The sequence below is a fragment of the Lactuca virosa genome, chromosome 6 (genome assembly GCF_052849685.1).
Source record: "Lactuca virosa cultivar CGN04683 chromosome 6, Lactuca_virosa_CGN04683_v6, whole genome shotgun sequence".
NCBI classification, from domain to species: Eukaryota; Viridiplantae; Streptophyta; class Magnoliopsida; order Asterales; family Asteraceae; genus Lactuca; species Lactuca virosa.
The window spans coordinates 194799783-194814861 of NC_136431.1; the positions used below are offsets into that span (position 1 = coordinate 194799783).

Here is a 15079-nt window from a genome sequence, read left to right on the forward strand (position 1 = left end):
AATCCTTCTAGCTTGTCTTTTTAAAGGTTTTTATAATAGTTAACTTTTAGTGGATGCTTTTAAGTCAACATTCAATTAATGATTAGACCTAGTTTGTTTTATTGATCCTTAATGAATAATTACCAAATTACTAAATTATTTCAAACAAGGATAGGATCCATATTTCACTCCAAGATGTGAAGTGGATTAGCCGAAAATCACACCAAGAAATTATTTAGGTAGACAAAAAAGTTTCAATCTCAATCTTTATGAGATTCGTATATCTTTCAAGATTTATTGGCGTTATGCTAATAACATGTTAATCTCTTCTTATGCTCATTTAACATTCACGACTGGATTAGCCAAGGATTATGAATCCAAACAGTGAATCGACCATGTGAAGCTACATGATATTTAACTCATGTAACACTCGAGAATCATGATTACCATATACCTTACTTCGATAATATTCTTATTTAACGTGCCGGTAAACCACCCATGCATAACGCTAAGAAGAATATACGACAAGGCGTAGTTTTCATGGGAAGCATAAGATTGCCATTATTAATATAAAACATGATTTTTTTATCACTTTATTAACTTAATACTTTTAACTTTACACAATTGTCCTATTAAACCCTTTCGGCAACTCTACTTCAGAACGCAAGAAGGCGGTGAGGGTGGCGAGCAATAAATGCCACTTAAAAGTGGTCCTCATTAGGTATCAAAGAGACCTACCTTAAACCTCCCTTATAGCAAATAAAGTAGATGAGCGTAGTCGTGATAAGACTAAAAATTCAAATTAAGAAACATGTGAGAACACAATGTTTATTTTAGTGTTATACATATAAATACTATTTTACTATATATAAACATTTGTGGATTATATGTCTTTTAAATTTTTCGACTAAAAAGTCAACAATTAAATTATATGAGTTCTAATCTTTTGTCTTTTAAATAATCTCATTATTAAATCAAATGTAACTTTATATTTTAGTATAACGGCTAGTTTTTATATGATTATGATTGAAAAGGTTGAGCAACCAAAAATAATAACAAATTTAGAAGAAACTGAAACTTCAGGTTTCATTACTTGGGGAAAAGAGACCATGCAACGAAGTTAGTCGCTATCCATGTAGATTCCACGACGTGGTGGAGGACCATCCACGTTGTGGCAAAGAGGAACATTTCTAGAGTTTTAAAATGATTTAATATAGAAACACTACACATACAAACCCTAACATACTCAAAGGACACAGTATTAAGTGCAATAGACTTGAGTTAACCATGCACTCTAATACCACTGATGGGTTACGAGCATCATTAGATCAAACATAGAGCAACGAAAAATCTAAACAAATATGATCTAATACTCGAAACAAACGGATCTAAACTCAACTAATCTATGCAACTTATTTAGAACTAAATAGGAAAAAAACATATCATTGACTCCATCTTAGAATCCTTCTATTGACGAGCCGGTTGATTGGACTAGAGAACCCCAAAGTAGAGTTCCTCTCTTATAATCGCACCCAAGACGCAAAATTCCATCAGATTTGAAAACCCTACCATGAAGCAACACAAAAAAAATTGAGGACGATGATATTATTCATCGTCACGACGTGGCAGAAGAGGTGTCACGTTGTGACATCGAGCCTTCGGGTTTTCTAGGGTTTTCCTAAGGTTCCGACTTTTGCAGTAGGAAGGCTAAGTTTTCATCCATCCAAAACCAAGGTTTGAGCCCCTTTATTTATAGGATGATGATTTGAAACCCTAAATATAATTATCAAATATAATAGTGATTATCTATGGGATTCAATTTATTCTGGATTATTCCATATTTATTTATTTACTATCAATTAATTAAACTATTAATAAATTAACAAATAAAGTCCCTCAAATAAATATATTTTCATTTCTACTTTATTTTATTCTTGCGTGTAACCTAAAATGACACTATTATTTATAGTAATATTATCGGGCTTGTTATGTTTATGGGCACTATTCTCCATCAGGTAAAGCATTTTATCAATATCAATCTAATATGAAATTTCAAGATCATTTAAAATTCATTAAACTATTCAATGACATTTTAATCTCATATTATGCTCTTCAATTTTTAATTGGGATGATGATGATCTTAAAAAAGATGTGAATAACCATGCAAACTTATGTGGCATGCTCAAGGTTATTTATGATCTCTCATTGATGTGTCGGTTAACCACACACGCTCCATCAACAACCATAAATTCGAGTATGTGCCACCATTTCATCTTTGTAGTCCCACATTATTGTGTCGGTTAACCCCACATGTTACACTAACGACTCACAAAGAAATAATGTGTGTTTTTGTGGATTAGCATACAATTTCTCATTTTTCCTAAAGTAACTAGAGTGGGATTTTATAGAAGGTTCTGGTACTTTATACATTATACTTTTAATGTGATTATGCCCTATCAAATCCATTCGGCTAACAACCCTCTACCATACAAAGAAATTGTGGGTGAAAAGGATACCCACTCAATGGTCATTTTATAGGTCATTTCCTTATACCTCTCTTATAGTATGACTTCATGAATGAGGCGTACTAGAGATTCGATTAACTTTTAATGATAAATATAGTAATATACTATTATACATATGTATAAGGTATGTTTTAAAACCTTTTCAAAACACAAGGTTTAAATTTAATTATCTGACTTAAACAATTAATTAATTAATTAATCTTTTAAACCAATTATGGATTTATAATTATCTTTTAATTAAACAATTAATTAAATATTATATCAAAATCCATTAAGGATAATTCCATTTAATTATCTTATAATTAAATGTTTGGTTTCCTTATTTACTTCCTCAAAATTCAAATTAGGGTTTCAAAATTATCTATTATTATTTGTTTCGGATTTTATGAGATAAATTTATAGATAATGACTAATATTTAACCTGCTAATTGACTTAGGCAAGTGAATAACCGAAAATCGGATTTTTCGAAAGATGCGGTGCTATGATTTTTTTTTTGTTTTTCGAGTTTCATCTTCTATGTAAAATTAATAGAAAAGTTTGGATCTTATACCACTATTAGGGGGTTTTTATGTTACAGTCAATTTGTACATGAGGGATTTCACATAAATTTTAAGTGTACATGCAACCTAAATTAGATCTATGTCTTTTCTCAATTAATATCAACATACTTCTAAAACAAAATCTATAAACCTATGAAATCAAATTCATGAATAGAACCACATACCTTATAGCTTAATTCGAATTAAGCTAATAAAAAACTCTTAATAATCTCCTTGAGAAACTAGCTCCAAAAGTATGGCAGCCTGCAATGTGTCACACCCAAAACTCAGGCCAAAAATACCAAGGGTACATCCTTTTAAAATTCTTTTATATAACTGCTTAATAATCCTAGAAATCCTTTGACGAAGAGAGGGGGGAGGATGGAGAATTTCAAAATTCTCTTGTATATGAAGGTTAGGCCAAAAATACCAAGGGTACATCCTTTCATATAACTGCTTAATAATCCCAGAAACCCTAGATTTGAACTTAAAATAATAATACTTCAAATAAGTAATTGTCTAGATTTTTTTTATTAGTTGGAGGCTTCCATAAGCTCTATCTAGAGCTTTCAAAACATCAACTTTTGAACAATTTCAACTCAACCGTTGCATCTTTAATTAATTCTAAATAATTCTTAAATAATTATTACTATTTCTAGTTAATATATTAATCATATAATATATCAGTATGTGACAACTTGAAATTTCTATCTTGTACAACCATTCACTTCAATCTAAGTCAGACTTATTTCTGCTAACTTTTAGCACTGTTTAGAGTCTGTTTGAGTGTTCTAAAGCCTAGTACCTCCAAGAGGTAATTATAGGAAGTATACTCTAGAGTTAAATGTGCAACATTTAAGTCTCAAAACTCCAAGAGTTTGGAGTTTACGGCCATAAAATGGAGTTTACGGCCGTAAACTCTAAGGTATAAATATGACACTTAGTCATTTTAGTCATTTTTACCATTTTCAAGCCTAGAAGTCATTCTCTCTCAAGTATCATCTGATTTTTCACTAAGATCTTCAACTTTGTAAGTGATTCTTTCCTTGATTAGTTGATATACTTCAATATCTAGTGATTGTACATGATTTCATCCATGAAATCTCTTCATTTTGATAGATCTTCAAGTGTTCTTCATTTCACCAAGAACACCAAGAACACACACTAGTGTTCTTGAACCTTAAACACCCTTACAAGCTTCTATATTGTAAGTACTCTTGCCTTAGCTTTTTATATCCTTGAATCACTTAGTTTACACCTAGAAAACATCAAGAAAACAAGATCAAAAGGTGTTTACAGCCAAGGCAATCTCCTTGGGCCGTAAACCCTAATTAAGGGTGCAAATGAGCCCTAATCCCTTCCAAAGCCTTGGAACCAAGTCTAGAATACTTACAGTAAGAGTATACGACCTTAAACAACAAGAGAATCAAGAGCACATGGTGTTTACGGCCAAGGCAATCACCTTGGGCCGTAAACCCTAAAAAGTGGTGCATTTGTGACACCATTCCTTCCTAAGGATTAGACTTGAACATAGAACACTTCATTATGACTTATAAGACCTTATAACACAACTTGGTACAAATTACCATGAGTTTACGGCCATAAACTCATGGGGGTTTACCCCTTAGCCGTAAACTCATGTGATGCATCCATGTTGGCCATAAACTCTAATGAGAGGCCATACTTCCCTTAGATGCAACCCTTTGGTACTTCTAGCACTTGAATTAAAGTGTTTTCCATGTCCTAGGGTGTCTTCACTTGCTTAATTAGTTGTTAATTGACTAATTAGATACATATATGTGTCATTATATGTTAAATAGGATCCGTGTGTGTGCTCAAGTCTTTACTTGACACTTAGCATCCTATACCATCCGTTCATCCAAACCACTCACTACAGGTGAGTTCATACCCCTTAATCAACCTTTTTAAATGATTTTAAATGCTTTTATGAGGGGGAATACAAGTTGAATTATTATAGTTATTATATCAATCACATGTGATTAATAACTACCAAACAAGTGGATTTCTTACTTTTCAAACTGTGTTATCAAACAAACTACTTCAAATCGTTTTACAAACTCCTTTACATGTTAAATACTTTTATTAAACTCTTTTAAACTTATATTTTGTCAAATGTATATCTATATAGATATAGTTATATAAGTAGGATTGAAAGGACTTAGGACTGATAGCTCACCTTACTCCCTGTTCCTTGTTTGGTTGTGGACTTAGGGTATCGGTTGTTTGTCCGAAGGTCGTTTGAATCTTAGTTATATATTATGTATATGTATATAGATATAAAAGTTCATTCATTCTGTTCAATACCTTTGGGTAGCAAGGGTATACAATCATGTTCATTCATACATACAACATTACTAGTAAACTATAATAGGTATAGTTTAGGAAGTTACTAATACTATTACAAGAACAATGAAACATACAAAGAGTCAGTTCATACATGAGTCAATACATACTATTATGAGAAACTAAGAGAACATACATACATACTAGACAGAGAGAACATACAATACAGCTAGTACATACTATACATTATACAAGAGAACATATTATTATGAGAAACTAAGAGAACATACATACATGCTAGACAGAGAGAACATGCAAAACAACTAGTACATACATTACATATACAAGTATTCAATAACATAAATGTGAACCATCGTTCGGGGCATGGCATCACCTGTCATGGCTCGATTTGTAGTCATAATCTCCTAGAGGGAGAGCGTGAATTTGCGTATAGATCTATACTGGATTGACTATCCTACACCTTGTTGTTCGCTACAGTGGGACTTGCAAGTCTACGGGTGCCAAATGTCATTTCTTCCGACGTCTTTCATCGTCGTGTTATTAGTCGATAGTATGGTACAATCAGGTCACATCATACCTTAAATATCAATTGGCTTAAGGTAGTAAGTACATCAGTAGTTACTATAATACAACACAACAGTACTTTATTATTTCCCCATTGCATTCATATTGTGATCTTTTCACATAAAAGATAATGTAAAACTATATTTTTGGTTAATGATAGTCACACTTGGGAAAATATACACTCTTACAAGAAACAAACATACATTTCATTTGATGCCTTGGTAGAAGGCTACGTTTAGTAGAAAATATAGGATTTTCTAGGAGATACAAACATTTACAAAAATTTACAAACATTTTCATACAAACAATGACACTAAAATACTTATGAACTCGCCAGCTTTAAAGCTGATAAACTCTTTCAAAATAACTTGTATTCTCAGGTCATCAGTAGACAGATACCGATGCCAGGTTTTGAGAAGATGGAGCTCGTTCAAGACTCATCTCTTATTTTTTATTTAAATTTTTGGTGTCTTATAAACTTCACAGAACACACTTCTATGAAATTATATTATTAATGCAATGGATGATGTTGTTGCTTGTTTACTACTATGCTTTGTTGTGATACTGTACATGACGTCCTCCACCCCCGAACGATTCCGCCGTTCCGGTTTTGGGGTGTGACACAGTAAATCATTTATATCTCTCATTTGATCAATTCAAGTCATTTCCTGGTTACAAGGGTAACCCAAAAAGGACTTTACTCTTATTCATCAACATTATACCAATTTAGTTAGGACTTAAGACACCTTAATTCGACATTAAACTCATGAACACATCTTGAATTTATTAGACTTGCGTTATCCTACATGACATGAACTCTTCATCCACTAAGGAAATAAAACTTAGTAAAACCCTCTGTGTTGTAACCGTTAATCCGCAAGGAATGTGAAACTTTTGTATAGAACTATACGACTTAACTGCCATGCATGTGGTTTCTCTCTACAACCAATGTCTGACGAATCAAAATGGGTGTTAATGTTCAGTCTCTTATTATTTCACTACATCGATGAAACGTCGGTGATATTCTCAACACGACTCCTTTGCAGTGCATTTTCAGATGTGTGCGCACCCATAGTTCGGTTATAGGCTCATCATAGACCACAAAGTTTACCTTAATAATACACATATAGCATTGAAATAGTATTTTTACGTAGTTTGGATACTCATACAAGTTGAAATAGGACGACATGAGGTAGAAATGTTTTCCTCAAAATGGTTAAGTGTCGGTTAATATATTAAGTAAAATAATACTTAATAAATATTACGATACAAATTTTTGTTGTTTATAAAATTATATTTACTAATTTATTTATATAAAAAAAGTTTTTACTTGTATGGGATTACAAGTGTGTAATGGTTTATTTTTGTACTTTTTAGTCAAGAAAGAGATTTTATTTTATATAATTTGAGATATGAATATATTTATATAAAATATATTTTTGATTATAAAAGTACACAGAGGCATACCTGTGGAACTTACAAACAATTTTTGTTGACGTAATTTTAAACGCATGTATTCTCAGGAACTTAGAAATTGGAGTATATGCTTTTATGTTGGCCTATATGTTTAGGTCTTTATGTTTATGTTATTTTGAATTACGTTTTTCTAAACTTGTTTCTGTACTATCGTATTTTCGTATTTCCAAATGATGTAACTTTTGTATCCAGATTAATTGAAGTATGTAATAAAGTTTAAGTTGTACTATTAATTACGTCTATGTTCACTGAGATCCCATAATTACGTCGCTACCCCAACGCTTTCGTCGCCGGTCGGGGGTGTGAAAAACATCATCGTAGGAAACCTGAAACCAAAAAACCGTCGAAAAAATATAACTCTAAATCCACCGGAAACCTACAACTCTAAAGTCATCATAAACCTCCAAGTTTTCTCGCTAGCACCACCAAAAAAACCCCACCTGCAAGCCACACATTTTTATGGTTTGGAGCTCACCTATCTGATTTAGGTACAGTCTTAATATTGTCATATTTATACACATTTTTAGGCAATATGTTAATACGTTTTTATTAATATGTTGGTTATTTGCAAAGATTTATGATACTTATAAGATTGAATTGTATTTTGTAGTCAGAAGGAGCAATCTTGAAGAATAAGGACCAAAATCGTCGAGTAACGGAACTTTGGAGGATTGGAGCCTAAAAGATGAATATTTCAGCTAAAATACGACCTTACGACGTGAGAAATAAACTCTCATGACGTGAGTTACAACATTCTAGAAGAAAAACATTCGGAGGACAGAATCCGTGTTCCATACGAATTATAACTGAGCTCACGACGTGAGTAGGGTAATTTTCGAAAACTATATATATCCTTGGCACTTACGATTTTTGGGAGTTCTTTTGGAGATTTGGAGGGTTTAGAAGACGGTTTCTGTAGAAAAACAAGTTAGAGAATTCAAGTGTGAAGCATCAAAGGAAGAACAAAAGATTGAAGATCATAACCATTACTTTGAATTGGTACAAGTTGAACATGTCTTTAATTATTGAATTTGGATTTATTTTATCTGCCATCAGTAGCTGAATCTAGCTTCTTCTGTTTAGCTAGATGAAACTTCAACTCACGGACTAGTTTATTAATTATGTATTTTACTAGTTGGTTATATGCTTGTGTTTGATTGTTAATACCTAGCATGCTAATATTTGATACTTAAGTTGCTTGAATTTGTGTTCTGTGTAGCTTAGTGACTATTAATTTACATGAACTAGACACCTAGTGATTTAGTGAACATTAGATTACTTGAGCTAGGATCGAACCAATCTTAAATAAGTATTTAAAGTTATTGAACTTAGGTGTGCTGGAGAACATCTATTGTGACTATAATTGTGTTTGTTTAATCAATCTTACATAGCTCCATTCATAATTCATAATTGATTGTGTGTTTAATTATGTGTGACCGTGCATAGTTCTACATGAATTAGTTAAACATTAGTATATTTGGAAATAATTACTAATAAAATAATCATTGGTATCCAACGTGAATTATCCATAATTAGTAGCTAACCATAGAGGAGAAGTGGATTCAAAGTAAACATAAGTGTTTTTAGTAATTGATTGAATTTGATAATTAAGTGAACAAGTTTGTCTGAACTTCCAAAATCGGTTAGAAAAGTCAAATTAACTTTTACTTTACCTAGATTATTTTTTAGTAGATCAATTAGTTAATTAATTCTGTTTCCTGTGTTCGATACCCGACTATTCGTGCTATATTATTTGCGAAAAGGTACACTGCCTTACGTCGAATACCTAGTTAGATAGGAGGTAAATTTAGGTGTAATTCGACAACACATCAAGCTTTTGGTGCCGTTGACGGGGAATGACTATTTACTTTAAAATTTATTTGCTTTAGGTTAATCGATCCTTTTTGTGGGGTAAAACCTGCAAAACGTTAATTTTGAGCATTTGTTTTTTTTAGAACTGAACTCACGACCTGAGCCTTAAGCTCACGACGTGGGCTCAGTTATTTACGTTTGTTTTTGTTTTTCGTTTTTGTTAAGGTTTTCTGCGACATCACGACGTGGTGAACGTTCAGTAGGATTTTTTTAGTAGTTTTTGTTCAATTTTACGTTTTTATTTTTGTTTTTGTTGCCGTAGTACATGACACGTGGATCCAACACACCTTTGATACCACCGCTTGAAGATCCAAAGTCAGCCCTTCGTAAAAAGATGGATAAGAACGTATGAGAAACCCAACCACCAAAGAAGTCACCTTTCAAAGATCTTAAATCAGTTTTCGGAAAGAAGAAGGGGAAGAGTGTGGGTGAATCAAGCAATTCCTCAAATAACGAAAGAAAGTTATAAATCTTTGAGCAAAATCCTAATCTTCACGAATCTGATTCCGAATCAGAAACCGATAAAGAAGAGAGCGAACCTGAAGAAGAGCGAAAAGACGAGATGGCGAACATTGCCAACATGTCCATGGAGGCATACAAGAAAAGAATTTGAGAGGATACCAGTCCTGGTCTAGTGCAACCTGCAATTCCTGCTATCGCAACATTCGATCTGAAGGGGTATATTCTTTCCGCACTTAAGGAAGTTCCATTTTCAGGGAAAGATCATGAGGATGCTTACAAACACCTTGATGAAGTCAATGACATAGCTTATTACTTCAACATCCCGAATGCTCCAAGAGAGACAATGCTATTGAGAATGCTTCCTGTTACTTTCAAGGGAGCCGCTAAGGATTGGTTGAAGGCATTACCACAGTACAATCACTACTTGGGCGCAAGTGTATGAAAAATTCTTAGAACATTTTTACCCACCTTGTAAAGTTGCTAAACTCAAGAAGGCCATAGAAAACTTTGAGCAACAACCGGGTGAGTCACTCTACGAGGCATGGGAGCACTACAAAGGATTGATAAGAAATTTTCCCCAAAATGATTTGAATGAGCAACAAGAAGTATCAATCTTCTATGATGGAGGTAAACGTGATGACAAGGTAACTCCTTGATTCTCAAGGAGCTTTGACAAAGAAAACTCCCGATGATATTAAGGAATTAATTGAAGAGTTTTCTAAGAATTCGTGTGAATACCAAAATTCTAGACATGATGGATCGAAAGGAATTGGGAGTGACACTTCTGGAGATATGGCATCTGTTTTAGCTATGCTGAACACTATGGACCGAAGAATGACTAAGATGGACTAATCCATATATGCTACTCGAGTTGGTTGTGAAAGATGCAATGGTCTACTTTTAACCAAAGATTGCCACTTGGACGATAACGCGAATAAAAAGGCTCAAGGTTGCTATTCTAATGGAGACAAATACGATGAAGATTGGAGGAAGCCAAAGAAAGAGCGGTTGCCATATGATGAATATAAAAAGCAAAAAGAAGAAAATTTTAGGCAAACTGGCCGAGGATTTTATCAAAAGGAGCAACCGCCACCTGAATAGAAGGTCGATTTAGAGTCCATACTAACTAGATTCATGGAGGCTTCGGAGAAACGACATGATTAGACACATGCGGTGATAAGAGACCAGCAAATTCTCATAAGGGACCAACAAGCTTTGCTTAGGAATCATCAAGCGTCAATCCAAAACATCGAAGCTCAACTGGGACAATTAACTATGTTGGTTAATGAGCGGCTTTCTCCAACAATTCCCGACAAAAAGCCTCAAACACAAGTAATGGTGATCGAAACTGAAGAAGATACCATCTCTGAATTCCTATAAGCCCTAGAAGTCGAGCCACATCATCCCGGACCACAGCCAAAGAAGTCAAAAATCGAAGAAAAAAATAATGTTGAATTCACGAGCTCTCGACGTGAGTATTTCAAGCTCACGACGTGGGGTTGGTCTGGTCAGAATAATTTTGTTGATACTCTAGTTTTTCATCCTCCGCTGCCATTTCTTACTCGAGCTGATATTCACCTACTGGTGCAGGAACATTTGAAATTTATAAAGCAAGTGAAGGATATTCCAATAAACATTCCTTTTATTGAATCATTGTCCCAAGTTCCTGAATATGCTAAGCTATTGCAAGACTTACTCGATACTCGCCAACAATTAGAGAAGAATTCCAAGGTGATCCTTAGTGAGCTGAGTTCTAAAGTGATAATGGGTGAATTACCAAAGAAAATGGGAGATCCTGGACGCCTCACTCTTCTGTGTGAATTTGGAAATAACATGAAGACTTATGCTTTAACCGATTCTGGAGCAAGCATAAATTTAATGCCTTACTCGTTCTATCAAAAGCTAAATCTTCAAGATTTTAAGGATATATTGGTGAAAATTAGGAAATTTGTTTTCCCAATTGATTTTGTCATATTGGATATGAAAGAAGATACCAATGTCCCAATAATCCTTGGTCGCCCTTTACTCAATACTGCTCAAGCTTTGGTAGACATTCGTGAGTCCAAATTTACGTTGAGAGTTGGAGATGAAGAAGTTACCTTTAGAGTGGTGGATGGATTTCATAAGAATAATGCTCAAGGTGAAGTTTTTAACATAGATGAAGAAAATGAGCTTGAAGAGCTGGAGAAGTTAATGGAAGAAGAAATTCAGTTAATTCAACAAGTCAAACGTACGAAGCCAAGAGCATCCATTCCAATAGTTTTTGAAGTTTTTGCTTACAAAACTCCAACATCTTTGGTGAGTAAAGAGAGTGAAGAAGAATTAGTGTCCAGTGATGAGGAAGAGGTTACTTTAGAAGTAAAACAGCTAAATTTGGAAAAGAAGGTTGAACCTATGGAGCTAAAGAGTGAAGAAAAAGTGGAACCTAAACTTGTGCTGAATAAGGGAGTGAAAAGAAAGCTTGAAGAGGGTAATGTGAAGGTTAAAAAAGAAAATTATAAAAAGGCTTATGTTCTTCGATTTCAAGCATACAAGAAACGATGGAAGGTTCAGAAATATTGAGTGGTAAATTTTTATTGAAGTTTTAAGAAAAAATTGACTTTTTAATTTGGCCCGAACAACTAGCCCAGAAATGATCTCACGATGTGCGCTCTATAGCTCACGAAGTGAGCTTTAAAATGACACGGTAGGGGACCAGTTCATATGACTTCATCTTTTGACCAAAACATACCACTCACTCATTTATGCACGGACGAACAAAGAAGCAGCCCCCACTTCGGTTTTTTACAACAAACTTCTTTCTTCATCTCTTGATTTCGTGTTTCATCTCCACTTTTGGTAAGTTTTCCTCCCTTGATTCTGGTTAATTTCTTCAATTCTAGAGTTAGGGTTTGTGTTAAGTCAAAATATCGAAATTGATTCCTCAATTATGCGATTTAGATGATGCATGTTACATAAAAGTGTTGGGTTTGAGCATTCTAACACTCCTAAGTGTACATGCAATCCTAAATACCTTGGATCTATGTTTTCTCTATTATACATGCAAATATGAATATTCCAAGGTATTACCCTAACTAGCATACAATATTTGATGCTTGGGTAATAAACTAAATATAAATACATACCTTGTTGATGTAGCTTGACTCCATGAAGCTCGAGAGCCTAGTGCCCCAAGTGTGACACCTCAAATGGTTCACACAACATCATCAAGACATGGAACAACCATGAGAAGAAGACACTCATGCTCAAATCGGATAACCCTCATATATGTATCACTAGTGCCAATTTCTTGAGCTAAAGGGGTCCTTATATAGTGTGCACATTAGGGTTACACCATGTAACTCATGACTTTACCCATTCCTTATACTCCATGGGTTTTAACCTCCATGGAGTATCCATGGATCACCACATGGGTTAAACCCAACATAAGGAATCATGGATCATAAGCCCACATATATAAGAATGAATGATTTACACAATCAATCCCCATATATTTAATTAGTCTCTTTTTGATCACTAAATTAAGTCCAAATTAATTCTTGATCAATACTAATTAAATAACATGATTTCATATTAATATATTAGAACTTATAATATATTAATATGTCACAAATGTCCTCTTCTCATAAAACGGTCTATCCAAATGTTCTGATGCCATGCAACCCAAATGGACCATGTCGGCTCGGGTCAAGTACATACCAAATATAGTTATGGACTTAGACACTAATCCAACCGTCTCCCACTTGGATAAGTCTAAAACTATTATTGAGTATGACTTCAAGAACCGACTGGCAATCGTAGCTCTTTAAGCCGCTGTCGAACTCTGACGTTGTAACTGAACTCTGATCTCGTCAATAACTTGTCCATTAGATAAGGGATCATATATTCCTCCATTCTAGATATTATATGGACTGAGACATGGATTATAAATCATTCTCTCAGTCCATTTGTTGTTTCCCGATTTTTCGATTTATGACGAATGACTAATTAAACAAATCAAATCAGTCCAGGCCCGACCGAGCACTTACATTTGTCATCACTAAATCATCGAGGGGGCCACAGATATCGGTTTTATCCCGAAGGTAAAAGGAATGGATAAACTTCGACTCATATGGCTAGTTCTATTACTTGTTGAATTATACACAAAAGCACGTTTTATAACATCGAGTTACCAATGCGTTTTCGCGCAATCAATGTACAACCAACTCATAGTAACAACTCATATCTCTAGGTTTAAATAATATAAGATATTATCGTCTCATGATCACTCGTGATAAAATCCATGAAGTGATTCAAATGAGCGCGGGTTGAATCCAATACTCAGAACTATGAGCACTCATGAGTGTTGTAGTACCTCTTTGCTATGTCCAACATATTAGACATCTACAAGCCAACTCATGACAGTCTTGATTCATATCTACTTCCAACATATGACCGACTGTGGGTGGTTTGAATAACTTAGTCATTCAGGAAGAACGACCTAGTTATTCTAGAAGTCAAAACATGCAAAGATGAAACACAAGAATAATTGAATCTAGTATGGTATCAAAACAAATGAATATAAATAGAACACTTTTTATTTATCACCATACTGATTACTCATTATTCATTATTTCGGTTTTATCAACTTTATACTCGAATTAAAACAATAGTTGTCCCATGCTCCAAGCATGTACACTATGTTTTTCTAAACACTAGTCATGCCATACACCAAGTATGCACACTATGTTTGTCTAAACATTAGTTATGCCATAATTCCAATGAATCTCATAGATCGATTGAACATAATTCCAATGAATCTCATTTCACAATCCCAAATCCTTACTGCAAACACAAGAATTCCAAATTCCTGCCATTTACCTAAATCTTGTTAGATTCTAGACTTATATGCATTGATCCTCTTGTAATGATTATGTACAATGTCACAAAGACTTTTCAACAGACATTACAGAGTATTCCAATGGAGATCAACTCCATGGAAATATCCTTCTTGCATTAATTTTTTCTAATCTTACACAGATTGAATAATTTCCACCTGTGGGAACATTTCCATATTCCCATTTTGATTATCACTTATGAACAAGAGTTGCCTCTTTTCAGAATATGTCAATATGGTCCTTCCAACTGTCCATGAGCAACCAATCTTTGGTAAACCTTAGATTGTCCTCGACAATTGCTAAATCAAATTAGTCACATCCAATTCTAGACTTTTCCCCTCTTAATGCCCTGAGCATTTGGAAAATTTAGAAAGGATGAATATTATAGCACATGAAATCGATCCTATATCCGAAGCATATGGGACACGATTCATGATGTCTCACATAAAGACATGATAC

The 15079-nt window shown here is 34.0% G+C and overlaps 1 non-coding gene across 1 annotated transcript; it reads right to left on the reverse strand.

The window, feature by feature from the left end:
- Window positions 1-10225: 10225 nt before the first annotated feature.
- On the reverse strand, window positions 10226-10332 carry LOC145122892 (small nucleolar RNA R71). Its single transcript, XR_013714789.1, has one exon. It is a non-coding gene; the product is annotated as a small nucleolar RNA R71 (small nucleolar RNA).
- Window positions 10333-15079: the final 4747 nt, after the last annotated feature.